Source organism: Natator depressus, chromosome 2 (assembly GCF_965152275.1).
Source record: "Natator depressus isolate rNatDep1 chromosome 2, rNatDep2.hap1, whole genome shotgun sequence".
Classification (NCBI taxonomy): domain Eukaryota; kingdom Metazoa; phylum Chordata; order Testudines; family Cheloniidae; genus Natator; species Natator depressus.
Window position 1 is genome coordinate 204878674 of NC_134235.1, and position 16757 is coordinate 204895430.

At 43.0% G+C, this 16757-nt stretch overlaps 1 protein-coding gene and 1 non-coding gene across 7 annotated transcripts in view; both read right to left on the reverse strand.

Annotated features, from left to right (window-relative positions):
* LOC141983077 (zinc finger MYM-type protein 1-like) overlaps nt 1-16757 on the reverse strand; it is an 84455-nt gene that overhangs the window by 61860 nt on the left and 5838 nt on the right. For 2 of the 6 annotated variants that reach the window (XR_012638288.1, XM_074945787.1), the window contains one exon: nt 16695-16751. The gene's annotated coding sequence lies outside the window, so the exon portion shown is untranslated. The other 4 variants (XR_012638291.1, XR_012638289.1, XR_012638290.1 and 1 more) reach the window with 4 other exon arrangements.
* On the reverse strand, nt 16523-16611 carry LOC141983591 (small nucleolar RNA SNORD93). Its single transcript, XR_012638429.1, has one exon. It is a non-coding gene; the product is annotated as a small nucleolar RNA SNORD93 (small nucleolar RNA).

Sequence of the window (16757 nt, forward strand, 5' to 3'; positions counted from 1 at the left end):
AGTTGATTGTGTGGTATAGGGATTTTTGTTAAACATAGCAGCCTTATAGGGAGCTGCCTTATAAACATGATTTTACTACTATGACATCCCAGGGAGCAATCCAGACCAGTGAGAGGTTGTCACCCCTGCCCTGTAACCTATGGTGTCTCACAATGCTTTGCTCCCATAGCTCCCCACCTGGGCCCCTCACATACAGCCAAACAGCATGCAAGTCACACCCTGAATGTCTGTGTATAGCTGCATCCTGCCAGTCACACTCCAGTCACACTCTGGTTTCCACCAGCCTCGGTTATCAGTTGCAGGGTGTCCCCAACACAATTGCAGTCCTGAATTTCCCCTGAAAATGTATGTTTTGCACTATCCAGCCTCTCCTGGACAGTTCAGATATTTTAGGTCCATTGCCACTCTTAACGGAATCAATATCCAACAAGTTTACTACTGTAAATGGAGTAACCCACACAGCTCAGTTTAACACAACACTGGATTAATTTTGATTAAGGAATAAAACATATTTATTTAACTACAAGGAGATAAGTTTTAAGTGAGTACAAGTATAAGGCATTCAAGTCAGAAATGATTATAAGAGAAATCAATATAAAACGCTTCCTAGTACTAAAACTTAACAAACTAGACTTGGCTCAAGGTGAAATCCCTTACCACATGTTTCCAGTAACATTGCTGATGAAATTCTCAGGACAGGATCTGTTCCCAAAGTTCAAAGGCTGTTTCTTTTGTCTTCTTAGGTGTTTGTGTGTGTGAGAGAGAGATAACTTGGGGTGTTTTTGTCCCTCACTTTATAGTCCAGTCCCCCTTTCCTGCTGTGAGGATGGAGTCAGGGAGTGTTGTGGTGAAAGAGGTTCCACGTGTTGTTTGCTAAAATGTAGATGGATCTGTTACTGCCATCCTTCTTTGCCAAAGAACAGCCACTTGACAGATGATGGCCCATCAGTTTTGATGACACATGACTAGAGGCATCAGCTTGTCCTATGTCTTTGAGAAACAGGTTTATCCAAACTAGTCTGGTAAACGCACTTCAGACCTGATTTCAACTTATGTTTATAACTTTACATATAATGTTACTACACACATTTCATCATGATATTATTGACCAGCGAGTTATTAGTTTTCAAATGATATCACAAGCATATTTTGCACAAAGGTTATTACAATAATCTGTAGGGTGTGAATACAGGGGTGTATTCAGTCACAACTACATTTTGTGTATTCATACTGCATCCATATTGAGATGCCTTTATATATTCCTTCACTATCTGTTACCCAGGATTACGTGAACTACTTGTCAATAAAAATGTAATTTTAGTTTCTCTCATGCACATGCCAATTCAGCATGTTTTTCAACTATTTTATGCAGATAGTGCATGTCATTTATGCGTCTGAGTCTTCATTAATAGACATCTACCAAAGATTTCTAGTCAGTTTGACTGCCTTTAGCATATCTGTGTTTTAATAAAACAGTTATGTTGCATTCCCAGGATTTCCCCCTGTAATTATTGGCAGGGCTGGTCAGAGGAACAACACTGATCTACATGACAATGACATTTCATGCTACTATTATAGCATTATTAGCTGACTTAAATTTAGCATTTTCATGGAATCCTAAGTATGCTGCAGAAATAGAAAGGATGGGGGAGAAGTAGCATCACAAAGGCTATACTTCTCCTATATATCCTATTTTAGTAAACCAAATTACAAGGCGGGGGGGGGGGGGGAAGAGGAAGTAGGTGACTCAACTGCTCAGCATGCTAGCCTGTCACCACTGGAGGTCTAGGTTCAAATCTGTATTAATTCATAAATGAAGAAAGGTAGTCTCATTTCAGGGCCATATTTAGTTGTCATCCACAAAACTCTAATTGGTATAAACTGGCAGCCTGTTCAAGAGCAGCCCATGATGCAATAGCAAAGCCACTGTAGGTTAGCATTTAGGTATAGCTGTGTGCTGAAATCTATGGAGATTGTATCATGAAGAATTATCCAATGAGTCTATCCATGAGGTTTTTTTCACAGTTTAGTGCATTTTTAACTATAAATTTGGTACATCCATTACATATTATTCTTATTTCATGTAACGAGTCTTTTTGACTTTGTTTTGATTTTATAAAAGTCTAAACGTATTATGGAGGGATTGGTAACTACTCTATAGTTAAGGTTGAGTTGAGTTTTGAACATAAAGCAAGGATCAACCCTGTACGGTAAATATGCATGTCCTTCCCCCAATTACAGCACTTGCTCTTTGAGTACACAGTTTTCTCTAAAGTTACAAATAAATTGGGGTAATTAGTTTAGGAATTAAAATTAATTGAAAAAGGGGCTTTTAAGAAATTTAGTGTCAGATCTCTTTTCATTAAAGAAAATGATTTAGTGGTCATTTTTTCCTGTTGTGCATAAATGAAAATTTCTCCTTCATGAGAAGCTGCAGGATACAATAGTTTACTTTAGTTCAGAGACATCAATGAAGAACTACCCTCTTTCAAAATGGCTGACATCTTCTATTGTTCTCAGTAAGACCAAAACTACAGCTGCCCTAGATTGGTGGCCATTTTGGGAATGGTGTAAAACTCTCTTGTTCTGCATGGGATTGAGTGTATCTGCCTCGTCGCAGCCTAGGAAGAAATCATCTTCCCTATGGGCAGCTGTGCCTTCAGTCCCATTGAGAACATTAGGAGAAGGTGGCCATTTGAAAGAGGGCAATTCTTCCTGACAACTATAGGATGAATTACAAGGAAAAATTACCATTAATCAAAAAAAAAAAATCAAGCACACAAGAACTCAGTGAGTTTTAAGTATATGGAACATTTCAAGAGTTAATTCATTTTGGTTGCCCTAATTGTACATTTCTATACTCTATCAAGTTTGGATTTCTTCTACATTTAATCTTCACTGTGAATTTCTTAAGTTTACAGTGCTTGGTTTTGAGATCATTACAACATCCCTTTAATGTAGTTTACCCTAAAGTATTGATATATACTCACAACATTAACTCCATTTTAACATAGTTTTTGTCTGGGAATTATACTAAATATGAACACAAAAGTAATAGAAAAGTTACATGAAGGAGGTCTAGAGTTTGACAAAAACAAAGACAGAGCTGAGATGGTCCTTCCATATTTTAACTTGCAGTTTCCTAGTGTAATTCTTTTTATATCACTCATAACGATCTCTACTATCAAGAGAGACGATCATAGAACCTTGCTAATCGGCACTAACAACTAATACCCCCATTACAATTTTTTAGCAAAAAAGGAAATGAGGAAATAATGCATTATGAAATGCACATTCTTATTTTAACAATTGAAATTAGTTTCTTACACAAAATGGTAGATTACGTATTATAAGATTTAGTAATGTGAGGCCTCATAAAAGCACCCTCCTATTAATCCTTTCCTAAGAAGGGAGAAGAAACTAGTTTTTGTAGGTACAGTGTAAGGTGTGTGCATTAGAGAAATTCTATGTATTTTGTTATAATTTAAAAAAAAATTATCTTGTGTCCTTCAGATGGGATATAAGAGAACAGAAATATATAGTTATTCCAGTGATATTACAATGGGTATTTTGAGGTCATTACACTCTTAGCTTTTTCACAATTCTTCCATCATTTAACAGGAGTCACTGGTTTATCATCTGAATACTGGTGGACAGGGCCACAATATGTAGTGTGGCTCAATGGACTTTCATATGTGGGTAGCCTGCTGTAGCTCTCCTAATTTGAAATCGCTAAATTTAAAGATGGGGGCTGGGAACCCATTAGGGTATTTGGTCCTTTCTCTGCCAATAGTGGACAGCTACTTACAATCTATTTTCTAGTATAATGTTCAATGTAATTTTAAATGTTTTACATAGATGGGGCTTTCCATTCCCTTAGGAGAATATTATACAATCCAAAGGACAAATTCATGCACATTTACAGCACTTGAGTTTTACTGTTCTCTTGCAGGTCTTTGGTCATTTGACTTGACTGTGACCCAGCTTCTTCAGGAGAACATTCCAGAATCAGAGCGTGGGATAGTCAATGGTGTGCAGAGCTCTATGAACTACTTGATGGACCTTGTACATTTCATTATGGTTATTCTAGCTCCTCAACCGCAACAATTTGGGCTGCTGGTGATAATTTCCTTACTGTTTGTGATAACTGGACATGTCATGTATTTTATTTATGCTAAAAAATATAAAATTAAAGAAACTGTGATACCAGCAAACTCAGAGAGGAAGCCACAGAATCCCTCTGTCTGAAAGTCTCATAATCCTTTATTTTAAAATTATCCTATCATTCACGGAGTATAGGTTACTTGCATAAAAATGTTGACTAAACTCAACACACTAGCCAAAATGTTCCTCTGTTTCTATTCCCACTCCAAACACACTGCTATATCATGAGAAATAAAGAACAAAATACTAAATGAAAGACTTATTTCAAAACACTTAAAGATTGTGTTTTTTAAAGAACCGTCTCATTTCTGTATCTGCTTAGTTTTTACAATCAACTCTTTTCAAGGACACACAAAGCCTATTCTCAGGGTTCCAGATGAAAATGACAAGGCAACTATTTTCCCCTTTGTTTTCCATATGTAGAGAACATTAAAACACAATTCACAATTTGCACATCACAACCTGCCCTTCCTAAGCAAATGATACTGTCGTTATTTTTTTAACCATCTTTTCCATCACATGAGATGGAGCAACAGGAATGTGTCTTCCTAGATAGTTCGTAGAAACCAATAACTCATTTACAGCCAGCACATTGTGTTCAACTTATCACTAAGAAATACTGTATTTTTTACTTTGGAGTGGCCGAGTACTGACCCCTTTATTGCATATAAATATTTTCCCTTTATTTGAAAGGTTCATTGAAGTTATTATACTAGGTGATTTAGGGTTTTTTGCGGCACCTCTTTCTTTCGTACTTTGGTTTTATTTTTGAATGCAAAAAAACTAGCTCAGCATCCAACTGTTCAAACAAGTTAGTGACTGCATGGGCAATTATTTCTTCACTAAAGCTTTCTTGAATGCAGTTTCTCTTTTTTAAAATAAAGTGCTGTTTTCACAGTTTAAATATGTGGCTGTGTATGTTGGTCAGATTACTATTGGGGCATAAAATAGAGGCTATAGGTATGGTTTCCTATAAAGACTTGTTCATGACATGGAGTTTTCACTCCTTGACAAAGAAGCACAGAGCATCTTAGTGGATAGAGCATATGGGAAATGGATGATCTTGGCTGTACTCCTGGCTCTGCCAGTTGCGTTCTGGGTAACCAGCAAGTCATGTCACCTCTCTGTGCCCATTTTCCCAGCTGTAAAATGGGAAGAATAATATAGACCTGCTTTGTAAAATGCTTTGAGATATATATAATAAGTAAACTGTGTGGATTCTCTTTTGTGAATAATATGCGGCTGCTAATACAGTGAGTCACCCACTCCCCCGTTAACATCTTTATTTAAACACACACAGCACAACTCTCTCCCTTTGTCAAAGCAGCAGTTGTAAAGTGGGGTTTATCAAGCACCAGAATAATTAGAGTAGTGGAGAACTGATGAGGGTACTGTCAGCTCTGAACACAAGGGACTAACCTGGTACTTTCAGTTACAGTAACTTAAAATAACAAAAATAGCTTCCAGTTCAAGTCTGCCCTCCAATGGTTTTAAAGGAACACTGCTAATAAATCTTGGTGAAGTGTTAGCTTGAGGGTGAGAAGAACTAACTTGAAGGAAGTTGATGTGACTTGTTAATTAGCAAAGTTTATTAGTATTCAGTGTTTCACTTTTTACTGTGGCAATTTGCTTTCTGAGACTCGCTGCTTTCCCCATAGGTCATGGGTATTCAAGTCTCATATAGCTTCTCTGGCACGTTATGAGCTTCAGTCATAATAGTGTTTTATTCCTTAACCTAACAAACAGAATTGAAAGTAATTGCTCTATGCGTCCGCCTACTCCAGCTGAATAGAATGGAGGCAGGGGAAGTGAGGGGAAACTATTTTGCAAGAATGCAGCTATTGTTGCTAAAGTGTGTTATATACTGTATTCAGTGGTGAGCTGGAGCCGGTTTGCGTGAATCGATTGTTAAATTTTGAAGCAGTTTTAGAACCGGTTGTTAACCTGCTTCCCTGTAGGGGGTGCTGAGGCTTTGATGGGCTCCGGCCAGGAAGTGATGTAATTCCTGCTCCTGCCGCCGGGGGCACTGCGCTGCGGGAGCCATGTGGGCTGCCGCCTGGCCCTGGGCACAAGTCCTGTTGCTGCTGCTGCTCCCCTGGCCCTGAAGCTCCCGATGCTGCCTGGTGGGTCCCCGGCTGCTCTGCTGGGCCTGGGCTGCGTCCTGCTGCTCTCCCCGTGAGTACCCACCCCCCTGCCTGCAGCCAGCCCCTGTCTCCAGCCACCCCTGCACCCCCTGCCTGCATCCAGCCCCTGCCTCCAGCCACCCCCTACCCTGCCTCCAGACACCCCCTGCCCGCAGCCAGCCCGCTACCCCCCCTGCCCTGCCTCCAGCCAGCCCCTGCCAACCCCCTGCCCTACCTCCAGCCACCCCCGCACCCCCTGCCTGCAGCCAGCCCCCATCTCCAGCCATCCCTGCCCTACCTCCAGTCAACCCCGCACCCCCTGCCTGCAGCCAGCCCCTGCTGCACCCCCTGCCCTGCCCGCAGCCAGCCCATGTCTCCAGCCACCTCCACACCCCCTGCCCGCAGCCAGCCCGTCTCCAGCCACCCCTGCACCCCCTGCCCGCAGCAGCCCCTGCCACACCCCCTGCCTGCAGCCAGCCCCTGCCACACACACCCCCTGCCCTGCCCGCAGCCAGCCCCTGTCTCCAGCCACTCCCGCACCCCCTGCCCTACCTGTAGCCAGCCCCTGGTGCACCCCCGCCCCTGCCGCACCCCCTGCCTGCAGCCAGCCCCTGTCTCCAGCCACCCCCGCACCCCCTGCCCTGTATCCAGCCAGGCCCTGCTGCACGCACCCCCTGCCCTGTCCGCAGCGAGCCCCTGTCTCCAGCCACCCCTGCACTCTCTTCCCTGCCCGCACCAGCCCCTGCCGCACCCCCTGCCCTGCCCACACCAGCCCCTGCTGCACCGCCTGCCCTGCCCGCAGCCAGTCCCTGTCTCCAGCCAGCCCTGCACCCCCCGCCCTGCCTGTAGCCAGCCCCTACCCCAGCACCCCCTGCATGCAGCTAGCCCCTATCTCCAGCCACCCCCGCACCCCCTGCCCTGCCTGCAGCCAGGCCCTGCCACATGCACCCCCTGCCCTGTCTCCAGCCAGCCCTGCACCCCTGCCTGCAGCCAGCGCCTGCTGCACCCCCTGCCCTGTATCCAGCCAACCCCTGCCGAACGCATCCCCTGCCTTGCCCGCAGTGAGCCCCTGTCTCCAGCTCCCCCCCACTCTCTGCCCTGCCCGCACCAGTCCCTGCCGCACCCCCTGCCCTGCCCGCAGCCAGCCCCTGTCTCCAGCCAGCCCTGCACCCCCAGCCCTGTCTCCAGCCAGCCCCACACCCCCTTGCCTCCAGCCAACCCGCACCCTCCTGTCTCCAGCCAGCTCCGCACTCCTTGCCCTGCCCGCAGCCAGCCCCGCACCCCCTTGCCTCCAGCCAACCCTGCACCCTCCTGTCTCCAGCCAGCTCCACACCCCCTGCCTCCAGCTAGCCCTGCCCCACGCCCCTGTCTGCAGCTGGCCCCACGTCCACTGGTGCCCTGCAGTTCCCAGGGCAGTAACCCTGCACACCTGCTTCAATGAGGGAGGCAGGGAGCAGCTGGGACCCACACTTGTGCACACCCTAGGGTGACCAGACAGCAAGTGTGAAAAATCAGGACAGGGGGTGGGGGGTAATAGGAGCCTATATAAGAAAAAGACCCCAAAATCGGGACTGTCCCTATAAAATCGGGACATCTGGTCACCCTACACAACCCCAGGGAGTGGCGGGGACCCACGCATGTGAAACGGAGCTCATTTCTAGTTCAGGCCCATCTTTTTAAAAAAGAACTTTAGGCAGGGTTAACATACATCCGTATTTTCCCGGACAGGTCAGGCTTTTTGGTTCTTAAATCACCGTCCGGGAGGAATTTTTAAATTTTAAAAATTTTAAATTTTAAAAATTCCTCCCGGGAAAATACGGATGTATGGTAACCCTGTTGGTACAAAAAATACATACTGGGGCACATCCCTTAAATCAGAACTTTTTATAGGGAACCGGTTGTTAAGATTTTGGCAGCTCATCACTGACTGTATTGTTGTGGAACCGTAGTACATTAGGGTAATATTATAGCCACATGTATACTTCAGATACTGCCATGTTAAAACAGACCGGTATCAATCTAGTTTAGCATCCATTCTCCAGCAGTGGCCTGACACCTGATGCATGAATGGACAGTATAAAACCTTTATTATTGTATTTAAACTTATTTTAAAGGAAAGAAAATTCCTTCCAAAATCCAACAGTGAATTACCTTTTACCCTAAAGCATGACGGTTCTTTCCTTCCTTCATTTTTTTTTTTTTTAGTTAACCTCCTAATTAAGGTGCTGTCTAGGCTAGACTTATTGATGTATACATATGTCTAGCCATTGTTTAAATCCCAGGGTAACATTTGCTTTAGGAATGCAAAGGCTACCCTTGCATGCAGATGCCATCCAGCTGAAAGCTATCTGGTGCATCCATCTCCCCATCTAATCTCCTGCCTGTAAGCCTTGCATGAACAATAAAACAGAAGTAAGAAAACAGAGGTTAACACTGGACAAAGCATAAACGCCCAAGTGGCCTTGTAAATAACATGTAGTTAGTAGATAAAGAAATAGTAAGAAGAGTTAATGTGTGATAAACTTGCAGCTGCAGCTTTGCTTACTAGCATACTTTGTAGCTTGTGGACAGTTCATTATCTGTGCAGAGATTGGTACCAAAATTAGTAGACCAATCATAAAGTGACAGTAACCAATAGTATTAAGTAAAAGAGTGTATAAAAGCTAACTTATGATTATGTACATTGAAGGTGCGGTATACCCTGTACCCACCTGCTACACTTGAGCCTGATCAACTCAAGTGTAGTTTGATTGTATGCCAATAATGAAACCTCAGTGATGAGTCCAGACTTGAGCTGATTTCTTGGCTTCGAGAGAGCTGGATAAAGTATTATCCCAGAACTGGAGAGGTGTTCTGGCTAAGCTGAATGGAAAAGATCTCTGAGGAAATCATAACATTGCCACTCTCACTTATTCAGACCTAAAATGAAGATGAAAAATGTGATGGCTTTAATTTGCACTTAATTATAAATTATTGTTCATGCTTTTTACCCCTTTGTGATAAAGTAGTAAGGAGAGTGGCTCGTTTTGGCCTTTCAAATATCTGAAGAACTGTATGAGCTGGGGACAGAGCTTCTGCCAGTGTCAATGGAGCTATGACAGTTCACACCAGCTGAGGATCTGACCACCTGACCTGTGATATATAAATTAATCATTTTGAATAATTTGCCTTTCCAAGCTGTGTAGTTCTAAGTATTTTTTCCAAAAGGCCATGCAAGCACATGTAATATATAACATTTTCCGAGGTTAAGCTCAGTCTCAATATGCTAGTTCATATGGCCATCTCATGCAAAAAGCTTTGCTTTAGGAGCCAACACAGCATTTTACAGGAAGCAATGGAAAGCACATGTGACCCTAGCCGCTGCTGTCTTTTTATGCAAGCTATTGAAATCAGATTACCAGTGTAGTATTTTTTTACTTTACAATCCCCCCACCCCATTTTGTGCTGCTATCTAATGGATTGAAACCAAAATAGCATCTAAAAACAAGTACCGTCCCAGTGCCTCTAACTACTGTTTTTTAATCTTTAAACAGATAGAGGATACTTTGCTGGATAGTGTCCTATAAGGTAATTGTGCTCATTGCACTGGCAAAAGAGGCTATGCCAAGATTAAAGATCTCTAAAATTATTGGTTGTACTCTCTTGAAAGTGCCTGTTCTGTTTAAAAAAAATTGCTTACACTAGCTAGCTTACTCATACGTGGATTGTAGGTGGTTGGTGGTTGTGTAAAAATGGATGAAGATAGCCTAGATAAGTTTTGTTGCACAGGAAGCAAAAACTCTGACAGCATTTAAAAACAAAGTTACCGATTTTTAGCTAAATTTTCTATTTTTAATGAAATTGTCAGAATTTCAATAGCTATCAGTTACACTGCATTTAATCCTGATAGTTTATTAAAGGTGACCTGTAATGGGGGAAAATGTCTGCTGTTCTTTTTGATGTATAAAATAGGCCTGAACTGTTTTATTAGCTAGCTTGATTTTATAATACAGGGATTACCAGGTCTTGACTGCTGTGTGTATTCAATAACTAGTGGAACAAAGACAGCACAATAATGTGAAATCTAAGCTGCTGCGAAGGGAAAAAAAATTAATCAGGCTGTTTAAAACTCTTTGGATATTTTTGTTAACATCTATTTAACTCAGTCCCAACAAACATTTAGGAGAAAAGTATTTTGTGATATTTTGAGGCTTTCAAACCTCTGCCCTTTCTGTTGAAGCTTGGAAAAGGTCCCACTCAGATTCTCCACGAAGATCTGCAGCCAAAAAAAAAAAAAAGAGGGTGGGGAGGGGAGGAAGAGAGAGCTTGATATTCCTCAAGTTATAAGAACAAACAATGTTTTTCCTGGGAGTCAAGGGGGTGGCAAGGAAATCTTCAGATTCTCCTTCAAACACGATAAAGACACAAAAGAGGGCACATGCATTTTTTTCTCCTTTGCAGGTCATCTTTGCAGACCATGTTTCATTAGCATGCTGGTAAGGGCCTGATCCAAAGCCTGCGAAATCAATGGGATTTGGCTCAGGCTCAACGAGAACAATCAATTTCAGGTATTAAAGCTCAATGCATGTATTAATTCAAATAGTTTGTTCAAGGCTTTAATATGTTAAAGGTTGCTTTAAATTCTATTAATATAACTATCAGATGTGTGTACTTGATAAGATAATCATAGTGAAATTTTTAAAAAATATTGCATTACTTTAACCTTTTCCTATTGCATTCTAGTCGCCTCTGTAAGGAAATCCTATTATCAACATTAAATAAAAATGGATTATATAGATTTTTATTACTGTCCTTGAGTTAGCTCATAAAAGCAAAAGGGATTTCCTGCAATTATTAAAGATGTGTGTTTTTAATTAAAGTGCTGTTTATAATTTAAAATTGTGTTTAGATACGTCAGTCGTTCTGTTTAAATAGATTCTATACACTTCAGTCAAGCAAGAATTCTGTTCATTTGAAGAGGAACTTTGCTAGCATACGGGGTACAGATCAGACCTAATATTGGATACTCAGATATCTCAGTGATGGAGGTCGTATGGGAAACAAGGTAGATTATGAATAAGGCTACGTATTAGTCACAAGTATTTTTAGTAAAAGTCACAGACAAGTCACTGGCAGTAAACAAAAATTCATGGCCTGTGACTTGTCCATGACTTTTACTATATGCCCCTGACTAAAACTTGGGTGGGTTCTGGGGGGTGGCCCAGGACCCCTGCTTGTGCTGGAGGGGGTGGAGCCAGCAAGCTCCCTACCTGGTTCTGTGCTCTCCCCCTACCCCCAAGCAGCAGCAGACTTTGGGTGTGGGAGGGGGCTGGGGGTTGGGGCACTGGATGGGGTGAGGTGGGCTCTGGGTGGTGCTTACCTGGGGGATTCCCCAGAAGCTGCGACATCCCCCTCACTTAGCTCCTAGGTGGAGGTGTGGCCAGGCAGCTCTGCCCTCTGCCTCCGCCTAGAGCACTGACTTCGCAGCTTCCATTGGCTGGGAACAGTGGTCAATGGGAGCTGCAGGTGCGGTGCCTGCAGGTGGAGGCAGCATGCAGAGCTGCCTGGCCACACCCCCGCCTAGGAGCTGAGTGAGGGGGATGTCGCTGCTTCCAGGGAGCCATCCATGGAAGCACTGCCCAGAGCCCGCCTCACCCCGTCCCGTGCCCCAACCTCCTGCCCCCTCCCACACCCAAACTCAGCTGCTGGGGTTGGGGTTGCGGTGAGCCGAGACAGGGCTGGATTAAGGTTATGAGGGGCCTAAGTATGAATTACATATTGAAAAAAAAATTATGAAGTCATCAAACATTTCTCTACTACATATTATTTATGTAAAATTAACAAGTTTATTCTACTCTTACTACACTCAATTCTTCAAACAGATACTTCTGAGTAAGAGGTAGCTTGAGGGATGCTACACTATCCTTCTCTTAGGCCACCTTCCTCCTAGGTAGAGGAGTGCTCTTCTTCATGAGGGTGAACACTGCAACATTCCCCATCCCGCTCACCTCTTTCAACCTTGTGCTTCTGCCCTCAACCCTCCACATGGCACAGTGCAAAGCCAAGCCTGCAGGTGTTTTCCCCAAGCTATGGACTCTGTCTACAGTACACCACATACCCTATCTCACTCTGACTGCAGCCAGCTTTTATTATGTAAAAGAAAACCACTCAGGTGTAAAATCCATGGAAGTAGAAGTAGTAGTGGGAAAGTTACATTGGGTGGCAGTGTATTTTAGGCTGTCTTGCTCTGAAAGCTGCCTCCCAGTGTTGCACTGGCTGAGGACAATGAATTACTGTTTTCACACTGAACCCAAATATTATTTGTGGGATGATACCCCCATTTGTGTAGTTAATCTCCAATTATTCACCATATCAATCACCAAGCTCTTCCACAATTAGAATAAAATCATAGGACTAGAAGGGACCTCGAGCAGTCATCTAGTCCGGTTCCCTGCACTCATGGCAGGACTAAGTATTATCTATTCTAGAATGTGTTAAGCATGAGTTCTGTGTGCCCCAGCCCCCTACACTTTGTGTTTGTTTGTTTTAAGCTTTTTGTAAGAAAAAGATAACAGCTAGAAATGACACAGATCTTTAAATGGTTGCCTAGTAATAATATTTAGCACTTCTGTCCTATGTTAGCTCTTCAAAATCACTGTACAAACATTAAACAAACAAGCTAAAGCCTTTCAGCTTTCGAATGACTAGGAGTTGACAAAACAGAGCTATTCCCTGTTGTGTTCTCTGCCCCCCTGAACAAAAAGACTTCAGTGAAAATCTGCATCTTAAAAGAACCATTAAGGATCTTTCAAAACAACAGTCCAACCAAGGCTGCTGTTGTGACACCCTTGTTTGTTACATCAGGCCTGTTTGTTTGTTTAAAGCTGGTGTAGAAAGAAAGGAGAGCTTCCTGTTTCATTTGCATGTGTAAATCAAGCAGACCTTGTTTATTTTTTTTCCTTAAAGTGCTCAAAGTTTGGGGAGGAAAGTGAATGAGATTCTGCTTATACCAGATGTGAAAAAGCAGAAGGGACCAAAATCTATTTTTGTGCAAAAATCTGTTCTCCCTGAAGTCAATAAGGCTACACAGGTGTAACTGTCAGTCAGCATTGGCCTGTGTTCTCATTCCCTTCTTGAATCACATTCCATGCTTATCCAACATTTTCCATTTGGGAAAGAAGTTAGTTTGAGTTGGGGCAGAAAAATGAGGACTAACTTCAGGTTTATTTAGCTTTAAGTTTTTGGAATGAACCTCAAAAAAAATCAAATGTGAGGTACTTTTATGATGGATTGAACTGCTAGAGAACCAGCAAATGGACAGAACCTGCCTTTAGCCTATTCAGCCACTCTTTCTATCATAGCCTGCTAAGAAGTGGATTTAAAATCCTTGAGGGAGAAGGGAGAGAGAAACCTACAACACTGTGTATTGAGCTTCCTCCAGTGCTTTTGCAAACCCTTAAAAGTACAAAGATGCGTTCACCTGTGGAACTAGACTGAGCATAAGGAAAGAACTTGGTTGCCTGGGCATCCCAGTAAAGAAAAAATACATCCAAGAAAAAAATTGGATTTCTTTGATTTTTAGTACAGTTCAATATAGTACTGAACACACTGTATCATAAATCTGAAATTTGTTCCTTATACATGGGAGAGGCAATAGTTCTGGCTGGAGCTGGGTAATGTGTGTGCAGGTTCTGTGCAAGCTTCCCACCCTACTGCTCTGGTACTGCCTCTCCCCGTCCCCGTCCCCGTCCCCCCCCATAGGCACTCGCCAGTTGTCCAGAAATGGGACCAGGCACACATAGAAGATGACAGGGATGGGCACTGGGACCCAGGAGCTGCCTGCCAGCCTCAGCCAAGGAGAGGGCAGAGGGAGCTTCTTCTCTCCCTGACAGCTAAGCAGAGCTCCGGAGAAATCAGGGGTGGGGAGGAACTGGGGGACACACACAACGCCTGCTCAAACTACACCCACGGCTGACACGAGTTCCCGTGGTAACCGGATTTTTAGTGTCTGGTCACCAGTGGTAACTGGATACCTGGCAGTGTGTTCCTGCAGTGTGGGGGAGAGGCAGACAGGAGGGAGTGGAAGCAACAGGCTGCTGGCTGAGCTCCTTCCAAGCCACAGGCGGCTGCTTTGCCTTTCTGGCTGGCAGGAGCACTCCAGCAGGGCTGTGTGAGCAAGCTCGCTCCCCCCTCACCCAGCCCTGACCGAACCCCCTGCCTGACTAGTAGGGCCTAAAAAATAGGAGGGTTATAGCCTTATTAGCCTAATGGTTAATCCGGTGCCTGAGCTGCCCCCAGGCCAGGCACACCGGCAGGCTGCAGAAGTCATTGAAAGTCACAGAACCTGTGAATTCTGTGACAAACTCTCAGCCTAAATTATGAATAACAAACTCCTCATTTTAACAACATGTTCTCTTCGCAGGGGGACTCCAGAATATTTGTAGTAACTGTAACTGCCGAACTTTTTTTTTTTTTTTACATTGGCTAGATTTGAAGCTGATAATGTCCTTTTAAAAATAACCAAATTCAAGCCATAGCAGAAAATCATCCAGTAATGCCCATTCCTGTTGCACTTGAGATGTTGCAAATCTTTGAGGTTATTCTTTCACTCTTCCCTCTCCTCCTCCACACAATACCTTCCCTTCCAAAACTTCTTGTTCCATTTTCTAGTTACTGTGGGACTTTTTAGAAGTCCATCCCCTGACAAACTCAAAAAGCCTTTACCTAAAAACACTTTTAAAACAATGATGCAACTGGAGGGCAAATACTTTCAGGTAGCAATCAGTTCCCTGACTTAAAAATGCCTTATCACTGTCAGAGTGTTCTCTCTTTAGCATCATCTTGTTTGTTATTCACAGAGGCTAGAGAATGACAATTACAATAAGTGTGTGTTGAAATAATGAAACTGAATGTGCATTTTTAAATACAATTTTTGATTTTCAAGCGCTCCAATTCCATATCCTTATTATATCAAGGCACATGTAGGCCATAGTTGTGTAATATTTTGTGTGCAATTTTGAAATGTAGTCAACACATATAAAATAAATTGCAGTGCTTTATTTACCCAGTTATTTTTAAAGTGCATTATGTCAATACACTATACCAAGAGTGGGATTGGTATAAACACTAACTAGGTTAATAGCAAAGTTGTCTTTAGGCCTACAGGGTAGACAAGGTTTGTCTGCACTTTTCTAGCTCATAGCAAAAACACAGCTGAAAATAAATGTGCTCTACTTAATCCTGTACAATCTATATACCAGCTGTTATAGCAATTTATTCTTCAGATCCAGAAGTTCCATTTGCTAGTCTTGTAAGCAAATAATTTACAACTAGGTATTCTAACAGAAAAATCTTTTAAAACACTGTAAAACAACATAAATCTGTCATGCTTTCACTAGCAGAAGGAAAGGAGGACTTGTGGCACCTTAGAGACTAACCAATTTATTTGAGCATGAGCTTTCGTGAGCTACAGCTCACTTCATCGGATGCATACTGTGGAAATTGCAGAAGACATTATTATATACACAGACACCATGAAACAATACCTCCTCCCACCCCACTCTCCTGCTGGTAATAGCTTATCTAAAGTGATCATCAAGTTGGGCCATTTCCAGCACAAATCCAGGTTTTCTCACCCTCCGCCCCCCCACAGACAAACTCACTCTCTTGCTGGTAATAGCCCATCAAAAGTGACCACTGTCTTCACAATGTGTATGATAATCAAGGTGGGCCATTTCCTGCAGAAATCCAGGTTCTCTCACCCCCTCACCCCCTCGAAAAACCACACACACAAACTCACTCTCCTGCTGGTAATAGCCTATCCAAAGTGACCACTCTCCTTACAACCTGCATGAAAATCAAAGCGGGCCATTTCCAGCACAAATCCAGGTTTTCTCACTCCCCCACCCCCATACACATACAAACTCACTCTCCTGCTGGTAATAGCTCATCCGAAGTGACCACTCCCCCTACAATGTGCATGATAATCAAGGTGGGCCATTTCCAGCACAAATCTAGGTTTTCTCACACACACCCCCCCCCACACACACACAAACTCACTCTCCTGCTGGCAATAGCTCATCCAAACTGACCACTCTCCCCACACTGTGCATGACAATCAAGGTGGGCCATTTCCAGCATAAATCCAAGTTTAACCAGAACGTCGGGGGGGGGGGACAAGGGAAGGGCAAATAATAATAATAATAAAAGGTTTAATTTAAAAACAAAAATACTTAAATATCTTATGGATGTCAGTCTGGCCTCAGGTAAATCCTTTAACCCATCAGACTTGGGCATATCATTGTAAACAGGTATGCAATCAGATCATGGTTTTCATCCTTGGCCAGAAATTCCATTCACAATACCATACATTTACAATATTTAATAAGGTGTTGCATTTAAAGGTAAGTAAATTCTTGTGAGATATACCTTCACTGGAAGCAGCAGTTGAATATTAAACAACTATTTGCATCTTCATGACTGAATCTGGAG